Source organism: Bos mutus, chromosome X (assembly GCF_027580195.1).
Source record: "Bos mutus isolate GX-2022 chromosome X, NWIPB_WYAK_1.1, whole genome shotgun sequence".
In the NCBI taxonomy this organism is placed as follows: domain Eukaryota; kingdom Metazoa; phylum Chordata; class Mammalia; order Artiodactyla; family Bovidae; genus Bos; species Bos mutus.
Window position 1 is genome coordinate 128,043,816 of NC_091646.1, and position 14,881 is coordinate 128,058,696.

Genomic DNA, 14,881 nt, shown 5'->3' on the forward strand with positions numbered 1-14,881 from the left:
TAAAGGAACGTCTCTGTGGGTGAGACACTGCTCTCTGTAACTGAAGGCAGAGAGGTGAACAAGTCAATGGGGAAATAGAAAAGAAGACAATGGCTGTGCAGACAAGAGCCTTGACGAAGAATGAAGGACGTGTTGGTTGACATCATTCATTGACACCCCCAGTGAATACGGGTGGATGGTAAATGGGAACAGTCAAAAAAGAGGAGCCAAATGCCCTGCAAACAGGTATGCGGAACACCTGGGAATATGCACCTTCATTGCCCAGAAGCTGTCCGTGTCTCTTTCATGTAATATTGCATGGGCTTCAAAGTTTTTATAAAGGGCTTGATTTAACCGGTAAAAACATAACATTTAAATCTAACTCCTTTCAAAGCTGAGTGAATTCCAATTGCCTAACTCCTCCATCTAACTTGTGTTCAGTCGCCAAGTCGTGTCCTTCTCTTTGCAACCCCATGGGCTGTAGCCCGACAGGCTCCTCTATCTGTGGAATTCTCCAGGCAAGAATACTGGAGTGGGTTGTCCTTCCCTCCTCCAAGAGATCTTCCCAACACAGGGATCGAACCTGCATCTCCTGCTTGGCAGCTGGATGCTTTACCACGGCAGCCCCCTGAGAAGACCTGTCTTACTTAGGTTCCTCAAAACAGTGCTTTCTCTCATAGGAACGTTGGTCTTTTTTCATCTCTTTTCAAACGTCCTAACCATCAGTGCGCTAAACATCTCATCTTTCGCTCCTCCTTGGTCTCTACGAAGGAGAATGCTGTGACTTTACGGAACTGATATCACTGAGTATTTGATAAAGATCTGACATTTGATAAAGATCTATTCTACACAAAAAGCACAAGTTGATATAAATCTTAAGACTTGGCTAGTTGTTCCCCCACCTCCACCCCGCCCCAGATTTACATGAATCATCTTCAACAGTCTTCATTTACCCTTAGTAAAGATTAAGGGATAAAATCAATATGATGTGATAGGCTTGAAAGTCAAGTGGATTTCAAATGTGTTCAAAGCATGAATGGGCTTCCCTGGTGGCTCAGATGGTAAAGCATCTGCCTCCAGTGCGGGAGACCCAGGTTCAATCCCCAGCTCGGGAAGATCCCCTGGAGAAGGAAATGGCAACCCACTCCAGTATTCTTGCCTGGAAAATTCCATGGGCGGAGGAGTCTGCTGGGCTACAGTCCGTGGGGTTGCAAAGAGTCAGACATGACTGAGCGACTTCACTTTCTGTCTTTTCTCTTTTAAAGCATGAATATGATGGTTATCAGAAATGACTTAAGTGGCTGCTTGTTTGAATAACTTCACTAAAAGTCCCAAAGTATGCGTATATGTGAAATAAGGACAATTTGCTCTCTTGAAAATTTATTCTATTTATTTATTTGGCTGCTCCAAGTCTTAGTTGGGGTACGCAGGACCTTTCAGTTGCAGCACGTAGGATCTGTCCTTTATTGTGCCCATCTTTGCATGAAATGTTCCCTTGGTATCTCTAAGTTTCTTGAAGAGATCTCTGGTCTTTCCCATTCTATTGTTTTCCTCTATTTCTTTGCACTGTTCACTTAAAAAGGCTTTCTCATCTCTCCTTGCTATTCTCTGGAAGTCTGCATTCAATGGGGTTTATCTTTCCCTTGCTCCTTTGCCTCTTGCTTCTCCTCATTTCTCAGCTATTTGTAAGGCCTCCTCAGACAACCATTTCAACATTTTGCATTTCTTTTTGGGGGGGATGATTTTGGCTACCGCCTCCTGTACAATGTTACGAATCTTTGTCCATAGTTCTTCAGGCACTTTGTCTACCAGATCTAATCCCTTGAATCTATTTGTCGCCTGCTCTATATAATCAACCATGAGGGATTTGATTTACATCATACCTGAATGGTGTAGTGGTTTTCCATACCGTCTTCAATTTGAGCCTGAATTTTGCAAAAAGGAGCTCATGATCTGAGCCACAGTCAGCAGTAACCTCAGATATGCAGATGTACCCCTCTAATGGCAGAAAGCAAAGAGGAACTAAAGAGCCTCTTGGTGAAAGTGAGAGGAGAGTGAAAGAGCCGGCTTAAAACTCAACTTTCAGAAAGCTAAGATCATGGCATCTGGTCCCATCACTTCATGGCAAATAGAAGGGGAGAAAGTGAGAAGAGTGATGGGTTTTATTTTCTTGGACTTCAAAATCACTGCAGATGGTGACTGCAGCCGTGAAATTAAAAGACGCTTGCTCCTTGGAAGAAAAGCAATGCAAACCTAGACAGTGTATGAGACAGCAGAGACATCACTTTGCCAACAAAGGTCCATCTAGTCAAAGATATGTTTTTTTCCAGCAGTCATGTATGGATATGAGAGCTGGACCATAAACAAGGTTGAGTGCCAAAAATTGATGCCTTCAAACTGTGATGCTGGAGAAAATTCTTGACAGTCCCTTGGACAGCAAGGAGATCAAGCCAGTCAATCATAAAGGAAATCAACGCTGAATATAGGAAGGACTGATGCTGAAGCTGAAGCTCCAATGCTTCGGCCACCTGATGCGAAGAACTGACTCGTTAGAAAAGACCCTGATGCTGGGAAAGATTGAAGGCAGGAGGAGAAGGGAACGACAGAGGATGAGATGGTTGGATGGCATCACCGACTCAATGGACATGAGTTTGAGTGAACTCCAGGAGTTGGTGGTGGACAGGGAGGCCTGGCGTGCTGCAGTCCATGGGGTCGCAAAGAGTCCGACGTAACTGAACAACTGAACAACGACGTGGTGTCTAATTCCCCGCCCAGGGGTTGAACCCTGGCCCTTTGAGTTGGGAGCTCAAAGTCTTAGCCACTGAAGCACCAGGGAAGTCCCCAGAATAATGCCAGATCTCTGGGGAAAACAGCTCATAGCTCTTGGATTGTCCATGGCTGGGGGGTGGGGTGGGGTTGGGGGTTTGGTCAGGAGCTTCATTCCTAGGAAGCACAGAACTCAACCACAGGGCTCACCAGGGAACCTAAGAGTTGAGGCTACAATTATGCAAATCCATCTATTGTTGACCCAAGTACAGGCTATTGATTGTTGCCCTTGGACTTTGCCTGTGAATCCTGAAGACGGCCTTCCTGTCTCTGGATATCTACCTCTATTCCACGCTTGTCCTCCTAAACCCTTTCAATCTAATTGCTTTGCTTGTACTATAATCTGACATCAGAGAATAATAGCTCGCGTACAAATTGCCCCACTTCTCGGGAAACCTGCGCTACTATATAATTGAAAACGTTTCAAGTCTCTTGCAAAGCTGTTATGAAACACTTGGGTTTGAACTATTTTTGTCTATTACTTGGGCTGGCACTTCTCTTTAAGAGCTTCCTATATCCCCAACAGAAAGAGGGGTCGTTTTGAAGGAACCAAGAGGGAAGCTACCTGCAGTGTTGAGTGGGCACGCCAAAGGGGCTTCTTCCCTGGTGAAAATGGAAGATGAGCTTTAGAAGCAGCTTCCCTGGTGCCTGGTGGTGGTGTTTTAGTCGCTCAGTTGTGTCCGACACTTGCGACCCCCTGAGCTGTAGCCCGCCAGGCTTCTCTGTCCAAGGGATTCTCCAGGCAAGAATACTGGAGTGGGTTGCCATTTCCTTCTCCAAGGCATGAAAGTGAAAAGTGAAAGTGAAGTCGCTCAGTCATCTCCGACTCTTCTCGACCCCATGGACTGCAGCCTACCAGGCTCCTCCGCCCATGGGATTTTCCAGGCAAGATTACTGGAGTGGGGTGCCATTGTCTTCTCACTGATGCCTAGAATTGGTCAAAAGCTGTCAGATATGGATGCCAAAAGCTCAACTTTTCTGTACACTGATGCCAAATCAAACGCCAGAGATAGAGTTTCAGTTGAAGGAGAGAAAAGAGTGGCTTTTATTGTTTGGCCAGGCAATGGGGGATACAGTGGGTTCCTGCCTCGAAAAAGCTATGTGTGCCTACTTGGAGAGGACAGTGAGAAGTTTTATCATAATGAAGGAAGAAACAGATAGAACAGAATCTGTCTTGAAAGCAGGAACCCATCTTGGGCCGGACTGTGGATTTGAGCTCTATGCCCAGTGTCTATGGAAGCGACATACCAACTGGAAAACCAAGCCCCTGAACGAAAGAGCCCCAGGGCTCGTATCTAGACTCTCAGTCGCCTAAAAGAATACCCTAATTGTCTGTGTAACCAAATAGAATCATACATTCTATTATGCTTATTGGGGTATGACCACAGGCCTGTTGATAATTGTCCACTGTTAACTACCTAGGCTTAAGGCACATGAATCACGGGTTAACTTTGAGTGTATCTTTCTCTTCCTTTGTTCAGACTAGTTTCAGGGAGTTTGGGGAGATGGATTTGGGCACGTACACTTAGGGTATATCAGGTTTTCACAAAAACAGGTCGCAGTCCTTGGCTAAGAGGAGACTCTGCCTTGGGCCCGCTGGTGTAATCAACTGCACTCCACGATCTGCGTTGTCCTTCTGAGTGAGGTTGTCTCCTAGAACATGTGGCTGCAGCAGTAATGGTTCATAGAGGGCGTGATCAGCTGGTGGACCTTCCTTTGACGGATTACTCGTGAGGTAACTAGGAGTCAGCATCATCAACCTTGAGTTCCAACTGGTCTGGGGTCTACACGCGTGTGGACACAATACGACCAGTAGTCATCAACCTGTCCCACCTGGAGGGGTTTCAGTATCTGCAAAACAGCTCAAAGGTATCATCGTGTGTATCCCTTGATGGGGAACCAGGACGATGCGTCGAGCCTGCTCTTGGCTTTTTGTTCCTTCTTGGTCTCCCATCCCTTCCCTTTCCTAATTAGCCACGGCTTCCATCTGCCCTTTGGAACTCAGAGAAACTCAGGTAGGTTTAATCTTGGGCGGTGAGCAGTGGCCCGAAGCCAGATCTTGATTCCCCTGCCCAGGGAATCGAACCTGGGCAGCCTGGATGAAAATGAGGAATGCTAGCCACCAGACCAGCAAGGGCTTAGAGGCTCGAAGCTGTTTCTCCCTGGATCTCCGCTCCCCCGTGAAAAATGCGTTTATCACGGAGGCCGAAACTGTCAGTGTGGGTGCAACGTTGATTCTTCGAGACGTAGCACAGCAACAAGTGGGAGAGCACACAGAGAAGCAGTGGGTTTAGTTGAGAGCAAGGCAGAGCGGCACACGCCCAGAGAGAAAGGGTGTGGGCATCCGCCCTTGTGAACAAGAGTGCAAAGAGGTGGTTACATCGTTTATTTATGTAGGTCAGTTCTTCCGGGTCTTTGTCTTCCTTCCGGCCAAGTATCTGGCTTCTCTGTCCACACCCGACCCACCCTGGGACCCTCCCCTGGGTGCCCACACACCCCCCAGCTGAGATGGATCTTGCAGTGAAGACTTCTGGGAGGGGCGTGACTCATTATGGGCTGGCCTTGGCCCCTAACTTTTGACCCACAAGGAGCCTTTCCTCATGTGTGTAGTGTCTCCTTTGTCCCCAAAGGGGAGGGGAACGGAGACCCCTTAATCCCTTACTTAATCCCTCGCACAACATTATGCCCCTTTGTCTTTGCCATGACTCTTACCTTGAGGTGTTTGCAAAAGACAAAGGCTGGCTATTTACCCTGCTTCTGTTGTTACTTCCACTTCCGAGGGGCCATTAGAAGCCTAACTGTAAATGCCCCAACTGGAGCCCAGGTATCTCTTGTCTCAGTAAATGCAAACAGCAGCCTGTCTGTAAATGCCTAACCTCTAGCCCGTCTGTCTCCTACATGAATGAAAGCTGTTTGCTATAATCAAAGAAATTTCGGGGGGACCCAGAAAGGCCTGGTGCCCAGTAACCCCTCAGGGTGCTTCTCGGTCTCAGAATGTGCCTTGGGACCCAGACCAAGGACTAGGTCCTTGTGAGGCAGGAGATAGGTGGACCCCAGTATGAGCATCTGGAATCTCTCCCCCGTGGACAGATACTCCAGAAGAGGAGGGAGGAGAAGCCAAACCATGCCCAGAAAGGAGATGTTGTTGTTCAGAAGCTCAGTCATGTCTGACTCTTTGTGACCCCATGGACTGCAGCACGCCAGGCTTCCCTGTCCATCACCAACTCCTGGAGCTTGCTCAAACTCATGTCCATTGAGTCGGTGATGCCATCCAACCATCTCATCCTCTATTGCCCCCTTCTCCTCCTGCCCTCAATATTTTCTTTTCCACTTCTTCACTTTGGGTGGCCAGAGTATTGGAGTTTCAGCATCAGTCCTTCCGATGAATCTTCAGGGTTAATTTCCTTTAGGATGGACTGGTTGGATCTCCTTGCAGTCCAGGGGATTCTCACAGGTCTTCTCCACCACCACAATTTGAAAGCATCAATTCTTCTGTGCTCAGCCTTCTTATGGTCCAGCTCTCATGTCTCTGCATGACTGTTTTCTTGGTGAAGGCTAATCCAGGCAGAGCCGGCGACAGCTGTTCTCCAGGGGATATGCCAAGATCAAAAGCTGGAAAGTAAGAGACGTTTGTAAAACGTCTTAACATCGTTCCTTTCATCCCGTAAACCTCACCTTCTCCTGAAGTCTCTCTCTCTCTCTCCTGTCAGTCACCAGAGTTTATCATCCTCTGATGCAAGCCAGCCCTTCTTTTCTGTATTTGCTGACTCCATAAACCCTGAGCGATCACCCCTCTTCCGTAAGCCCTGAGTGATCACCCCCTCTTGGACACCTGCTCTGGGGAAGTGATGAGCGCTGGTAATCAACAGTTGTTCTTTTCTCTCGTCAGCTGCTTAGTCTTTATCAGACTTCCCAGGTGGTCCAGTGGTTAAGGCTCCGAGCCTCTGTTGTGGGGGTGTTTGGTTTAATTCCCAGTTTTTATATAAAAACTGCCCGTCATGTTTTCCCACCCAGATCCTCGCCCTCTGCAGCATCAGTACCATCCTCAGTCCTTATTTTTACCCTACCCAAGATGATATCATCCTTCATTTTTTATTTTCTCTCTTCACCACTGCACAGCTGGGTACTTTCCCTGTCAGCTGAGCTCTCGAGCGTTGCGAGGGTGAAAAGCTAAGCTGAAGGTCTTCCTTGATTTAGCATTTCAAGAGCTTGCTGTTGTTTGTGCATTTGCTTGGTCATGTCTGACTCTTTGCAACCTTGTGGACTATAGCCCCCTGCCCACCCCCTGCCGCAGGCTCCTCTGTCCTTGGGATTTCCCAGGCAAGAATACTGGAGTGGGTTGCCCTTTCCTTCTCCAAGGGATCTTCCCCAAGCCAGGTTTTGAGCTCGCATCTCCCACACTGGCAGGTGTATTCTTTACCACAGAGCCACCTGGGAAACCATTTTAAGAGCCACCATCTTCCTAATTATACTTTCCTAGGGGCAAACCCAGCTACATGTGTGAATAAAGGCAAATTGACTGCAACTTGATGCACAAGTCTGATGAGTAATCCAGGTAAATTTGGGATTTATCTATTGAACAAAAACTACCTTTAGTTAATGGAGAAGATGTTCATTTGGCATGTAATTGTCCTCTGATTTCCAATATTGTAAACTTTCCGCTGATCTGCTTTTTATGGTAACAGCGAGTGTTGTTTAAGTCTTCACATGTATTAAAAGCGAAACCCAGGAGTTATGATGCTCCTACTGTGATAAAGAAGACAGACAGTCCTTTGGGGTGGAGATCAGGTTCCCTGTGTGGTAATGTAAGCAAACCAGTACACAAGGTCCACTTGTTGGAAAAGCCAGTAGATGGGTTCATTCAAGACTGTGGCTGACATGAATGTTTTTGAGTACTCGGGTGGGGAGGCTCAAATTACACCACAGTCAAAGCTAAAAATATTTACAGTTTCTGTTCCTCAGAAGACGACACTGAAGGAGTGAAGTGAAAGTTGCTCAGTCGTGTCCGACTCTTTGCGGCCCCGTGGACTATACGGTCCATGGGATTCTCCAGGCCAGAATACTGGAGTGGGTAGCCTTTCCTTTCTCCAGGGCATCTTCCCAACCCAGGGATCGAACCCAGGTCTCCCGCATTGCAGGCGGATTCTTTACCAGCTGAGCCACCAAGGAAGCCCCTTAAAGGAAGCTCACTTAAAAGAGTGAGAAATATATAAATTAATATATATATATAATATGTGTATGTATATACATATATATACATGTGCTGGATGTATAAACAATATATGTCAGTATCAAAAATGTAGAAAATTCTATTGAAATATGGGCCTGAATAGACGCTTTTTTTTTTTTTTGACTATACCGCCTGGAATCTTAAGTTCTGTGACCAGAGATTGACCTGTGTCCCATGCAGTGGAAGCACAGAGTCTTAACCACTGGACTCCCAGGGAAGTTCTTGAATAGACAGTTTCCAAACAGACTGTTTAGGGAATCCCTTCAGCTGTCCAGTGCTTAGGACTCAGCACTTCCACTGACTGCCATGGGCCTGGGGTTCAATCCCTGGTCGGGGAAGTAAGATCCCGAAAGCTGCACAGTACACCCCAAAATAAAAGCAATAATAATAAAATTAAGAAGAGTGTCTAAGAAACTCACTCAGTCGTGTCTGACTCTTTGCGACCCAATGGACTATACTATAATGCCATGGACTATATATGTCCATGGCATTCTCCAGGCCAGAATCCTGGAGTGGGTAGCCATTCCCTTCTCCAGGGGTATCTTCCCAACCCAGGAATCAAACCCAGGACTCCCTCATTGCAGGCAGATTCTTTACCAGCTGGGCCACAAGGGAAGCTCAAAGAGTATCTAAATAACCAATAAACATTAAAAACTTCTGAAGTTTGTTAGTCATCAGGAGAAGGCAGATTGAAAACACGGTCTGACGGCACTGTATTACCACCAGAATCTAAAACAAAGAAAAAACAGGCAACATCAAGTGCTGGCGAAGGTGGGGGCAACGAGAACTCTCTCACGGTGTACAAATTGGTCAGGAAGGAAAACTGCTCAGCCGTCCCCTCTAAAGGAAAGTGTATACCCTAAACTGAGCAATTCCATGCATAGAAATCCACATTTCATCCTCATTGACGTGGAAAAGAATTTTTCTAACAGCACTATTTATAATCCCCTCAAGAGCCCCTGGAGAAGAGATAAGCTACCCACTCCAGTACTCTTGGGCTTCCCTGGTGGCTCAGCTGATAAAGAATCCACCTACAATGCAGGAGACCTGGGTTCGATCTCTGCGTTGGGAAGATCCCCTGGAGGAGGGAAAGGGTACCCACTCCAGTATTCTGGCCTGGAGAATTCCATGGAGTGTATAGTCCACGGGGTCGCAAAGAGTGGGACAAGACTGAGCGACTTTCACTTTTAAAGAAGAAACCCATTCAAATGTCTCTCCATAGTAAATGAAATAAGCAAACCTTCAGTAGATATTGATGAAGGAAGAGTCTTAAGGGCTAAGTGATGATGAGTTGAATTTCATCCCTGGAGTGGTCTGAGTTGGCAGCTGCTCCTGTTAGCATCATGCACGTTCCTTTAGTATAAAATAAGTATATCTTTTTGAGCTTGCATGTTTATCTTCCTGCTTATTCATCGGTACACATATATATTTATTTTCCCTGGGCTTCTCTGGTGGCTCAGATGGTAAAGAATCCACCTACAATGCAGGAGACCTGGGTTTAATCCCTGTGTTGGGAAGATCCCCTGCAGAAGGAATAGGCTACCCACTCCAGTATTCTTGGGCTTCCCTGGTGGCTCAGCTGGTAAAGAATCCTCTCGCAATGCAGGAGACCTGGCTTTGATCCCTGGGTCAGGAAGATCCCCTGGAGGAGGAAATGACAACCCACTCCAGTGTTCTTGCCTGGACAATCCCATGGACAGAGGAGCCTGGCGGGCTACATACATACAGTCCATGAGGTTGCAAAGAATCGGACCCCACTGAGCGACTGAAAGTACAATACATATTTTATGTACCAAACCCAGTGCTTGAACTGTCTTGAGTGCGTGTCTGCTGGGATGAAAGTGTTGTAAAGCGATTACTCAGATGGTGGAAGTGTAGCCTGCTGCTTTTTTCCCTTGGCGCTATATTCAAAGGGTCCTTTAAACACTTTAGAAGGAGATTTAATGACAAGAGAGAGGATCTGCCAGTGAAGTCACTCGCACTTATGTTGCCTAATTGGCTTTCGCGACGGCACAAGATGAATGAGTTGTGGGGAATGACAATTGAAGGTCTCTCGTCCCCGTATTAAGAGACGCTGTAAGCTGGTGGTAAGAGGCGTCTCAGATAGTGAAGCCCTTGGCTGGTGTCCTTGACCTCTGTTTACTGCTTCTGCGAGGCAAACTCTTCAGTGAAGGACCCTTGTCTCTGGAAGCGTCCCACTGTCTGGAAGGCAAGCCAGCTGTCTTTGAGAGGAGGAGCTGATAAGGATCATTGTTTATTAAATAATAATAATAATAGTATACTAATTCGGAGCTTTGAAACTGTCTCCCCTGGAGTTGTGGAAGCCCGCAGTCCTGGTGCACAAAAGCAACTTATCAAGGCATCCTTGCAGAGAATACGTGTGCTTAATTTGAGGCGTAAAAATGCCTCTTTTTAAAAAATGTGTTTTTTCATTTTCTGGCCATACTGCAAGGTATGTGGGATCTTAGTTCTGTGACCAGGGATCGAACTCACACCCTTGTGTTGGAAGTATGGACTGTTAACCCCTGGACCACCAGGGAAATTCTGTTTTAAAAAAAAAAGCCTTTTTTTTTTTAGACAGATTTATATATTCAACAGTACGTGAACTGAAAAATTCCAGATGTGCAAGCTGTGTTTAGAAAAGACAGAGGAACCAGAGATTAGATTGCCAACGTCCACTCGATCATAGAAATATATGTGTGTGTGTGTGTGTGTGATTTTATTTATGTATTGGCTGTGCCGGGTCTTCATGCTGCACGAGCTTTCTCTAGCTGCAGTGAACAGGGGCTGCTAATTGTGGTGGGTGGGCTTCTCATTGAGTGGCTTGCTCAGAGCAAGGCCTTTAGGGTACACTGGCTTCAGTAGTTATGGGTCCCGGGCTCTGGAGCAGAGGCTCAGGTAATATTTGTGGTGCTCGGGCTTAGTTGCTCCACAGCATGTAGGGTCTTCTCGAGCCAGGGATTGAACCCATGTCTTCTGCATTGGCAGGCAGATTCTTTACCACCAGGGATGTCCTTAAAACTGCCTTAAAAAAAAGAGAGAGAGAAAAGAAATCCTTACATAGAATGCTTGTGTATAGTGTGAGATAGAACCGCATAAGCTGGAGATGATGGCATATTTCTTATAATAGGTTGAGTCCTCATTCTGGGATTTCCAGTCTCTCCACCTCCTCTGATGTGGTCAGCGTTGTGTGATGTCTCTTTCAAACATCTCCCTTGAATGTGCATTTCAGGGTCTCACCTGCAGGGGAGATCAACAGCAACGCTTTGTTATTCTCCTGATCTTCCCTGAATGGAAAGTTGGCACAAGCTTAAGCTGGGGCCCAGGTTGTAAATTGTTCAGTCGCTCAATCGTGTCCAACTCTTTGCAAACTCATGGACTGCAGCACGCCAGGCCTCCCTGTCCTTCACCAACTCCCAGAGTTTGCTCAAACTCATGTCCATCAAGTTGGCGATGCCATCCAACCATCTCATCCTCTGTCGTCCCCTTCTCCTACTGCCCTCAGTCTTTCCCAGCATCAGGATCTTTTCCAATGAGTTGGCTCTTCGCATCAGGTGGCCAAAGCATTGGAGCTTCAGCTTCAGCACCTGTCCTTCCAATGAAACCATCAGGTAGTCAAGTCTGATGCTGGCTTGTTTCTGGAGAGGTTGGTTTGACTTTTGGTCCCAGGCAACGAGGTGAAATCCGTGTGACTCGGTTACTTAACTTGCATGAAGGAGGTGCTCTGCAGGACTTTCCTGGTGGCCCAGTGGTTAAGGCTCCAAGCCTCCTCTGCAGAGGGTGTGGGTTTGACTCCTGGTCAGGGAACTCAGATCCCACATGCCGCACAGTGCAGCCAAGATGAAACAGAGAAAGCACTTTGATGAAGAGTTGACTCGACCATTGACATCAGGCCACTGACCATTTTCAAGTCCTCCTCTCCCCGTCCCCTTCTGTCTGCACCTGGGCAAGCTGATGCCGGGGTTTACACTCTGCAGGCAGCAACCCGTGTTCAGGACCCCTCACCGCAGGCTCACCCCCTAACGTCCTAAAAACTGTCCTGCCTTTTCTCTGCTCCCTGCTTCAAGCTTTCCTGTATCTTCTCTTGGGAGCTTGCCCTGTCCTCCCTAGCAAAGCCTCACCATGTGAGCAATTAACCTTTTCATGCATTCCTTTTTTTTTTAACATTTATTTTCTTTTTCCACTGTGGTGGGCCTTTGTTTCCATGCACAGGCTTTCTCTAGCTGCGAGCAGGGGCCACCCTCTAGTTGCCGTAGGCGGGCTTCTCACTGCGGTGGCTTCTCTTGGTGTTGAGCACAGGTGCCAGTCTCTTGGGCTTCAGTACTCATGGTGCACAGTCTTAGTTACCCCATGGCATGTGGCATCCTCCCGGACCAGGAAGCAAACCAGCGTCCCCTTGCGTAGGCAGGCGGATTCTTAACCACCGAGCCATCAAGGAAGTCCTTCGTGTGTTCTCAATGCACGTAGCATCATCCGTCTTGACCACTAAACCAGCATGTAGGGGAAAGGGTATCCAACCACCCCGTGGAATGATTCTAGCAGTCAGTTTCAGACCCAAAGAAAACCATGGAGGAGCCCAGTGTCATTTTGCAGAACAAGCAGAATGTTACTGCTCTGAGCCAAATAAGGGACTCGCCCATTGATATCGTGAATACCTTGCTTTTTATAGACTTTCCAATGGCCATGCGTTTTATTTACCGCCCTTTCCTTAGTCAGATGACCTCAACGTGGAATGTTGCAGCCTGAAGTGACCCTCTTTACCTACGAGCTCCTTGGTGTCTTATTTGTCAGTCTCTTAAACAGTTAATAGGGCTTCTGAGGTGGCACTAATGGTAAGGAAGCCTCCTGCCCATGCAAGAGGCGTGAGAGATGCAGGTTCGATCCTTGGGTGGGAAAGATCCCCTGGAGGAGGGAATGTCAATGAGAGGGTAACAGGCAGAAGGCCAGGGGTCTCCAAACAGAGGAAATAGGCTGCAAGTGTCAGACATTTTTTTCTCTCTTTCTTAAGTGGCAGGAGGAAACAAACGTGTTATATTTTTTCCCCTTCTCTGTACAAATTTAAAGAGCGGGTTCTCTTAAAATTCTGTGTTGCCAGGATGACAGCTGGTTCCACCTCAACTTAACTTGTCTCAAACCTTGAGCTCACCCATGCGATTTTTTTATGGAAATGTTTGTCTGAAGCTATGTTAAAGAACTACGTATTTACCCTAGACTCTTGTCTTAAGTCAGTTCTGCCTAAGACTCAGAACCAACTTGACAAACCAGTATGTTTTATTCCTACATGGTTCTCCTAATCTATGTTCACGAAACGATTTATTTGCTTGGAAATCTACCTTTCTTCAAGATTCATGTCAATTGTTTTATGGCCCAAATGACTCACCTGCTGCCAATGTTATCCCCAAATGCATGTTGTGGGTGAGGGGCCTGGTGCCATTCTCTGAGTTTTGAGACATTTCCTTTCTTTAATTAGCAGACTTCTAGTAGCTATATAACATCCGGCTAAAGACAACCAGGAGGGCACTCTCTCTGCCCCCTTCTGATGTCTATGTCAGAAGCTATCTCTCTCTCTTTTATACTTTAATAAAACTTTATGACACAAAAGCTCTGAGAGATCAAGCCTCATCTCTGACCTCGGACTGAATTCCTCTTGTCTGGAGGCCAAGAATCCCAGCGTCTTTCGTGGTTCAGCAACAACCTTTCAGAAACCCACTCCAGTATTCTTGCCTAGAGAATCCCATGGGCAGAGGAGCCTGGTGGGCTGCAGTCCATGGGATCGAAAAGAGTCGGACACGACTGAAGTGACTTAGCACACATGCACGCAAAGAGTTAATTACAGTTAAGGTAACGATTGCAGTGTTTAGGGCATGGTGGTTATCTCCCCCTTGTGTCGTGAAGCCTGGCACGATGCCTGCTCTCTAGTGTGAAAACAGCTCTCTTTTGAGCTCCCGCAGCAATCATGTGAAGGGACTCATATAGCTGTTCATTTCACGCCAAGCATTTTTTTTTTTGTAATTAAAAAAATTTTTTGCACCAATTATTTTTAAAATAATTATTTTTAAAAAGTACCTTGCTGTTCCACTGTCTCCTACAGATGTTTCTTTGGGTTGGATCCCTGGGTTGGGAAGACCCCCTGGAGGAGGGAAAGGCTGCCCACTCCAGTGTTCTGCCCTAGAGAATTCCATGGACTGTATAGCCCACGGGGTTGCAAAGAGTCAGACATGACTGAGCAATTTCCACTTTCATTGTAGTCATATATTAAAATGGAATACATATTTCTGTGTTTACTAATACTGGCTAAAAGAGAGAATGGGCCTTGATTATAGCATAGCCAAGTGTGTTATGGACTTAAGGACAACGCTAACCTCTTATTTATAGAAATACTGATGTGTCCTGGCCATTTGGCCAAACTGGTGGCGTGCAGTCATTCAAATGACTGTCGTAGCAACATTATAAAGAATATACCATTAACAAAATATTTTTATCAGAGTACAGTTGATTTAGAATGTTGCATGGTTTCAGGTGTACAGCGAAGTAACTCACTTATACACATACATATATTGACTCTGTTTTAGATTTTTTTCTCCTGTAGGTCATTACAGAGTACTGAGTAGAGTTTCCTGTGCTGTTCAGGAGATCCTCATCAGTTTTCTCTTTTGTATGTGGTGGTATCTATATATGGAGAAGGCGATGGCACCCCACTCCAGTACTCTTGCCTGGAAAATCCCGTGGACAGAGGAGCCTGGTAGGCTGCAGTGCATGGGGTCGCTGAGAGTCGGACGTGACTGAGCAACTTCACTTTCACTTTTCACTTTCATGCATTGGAGAAGGAAATGGCAACCCACTCCA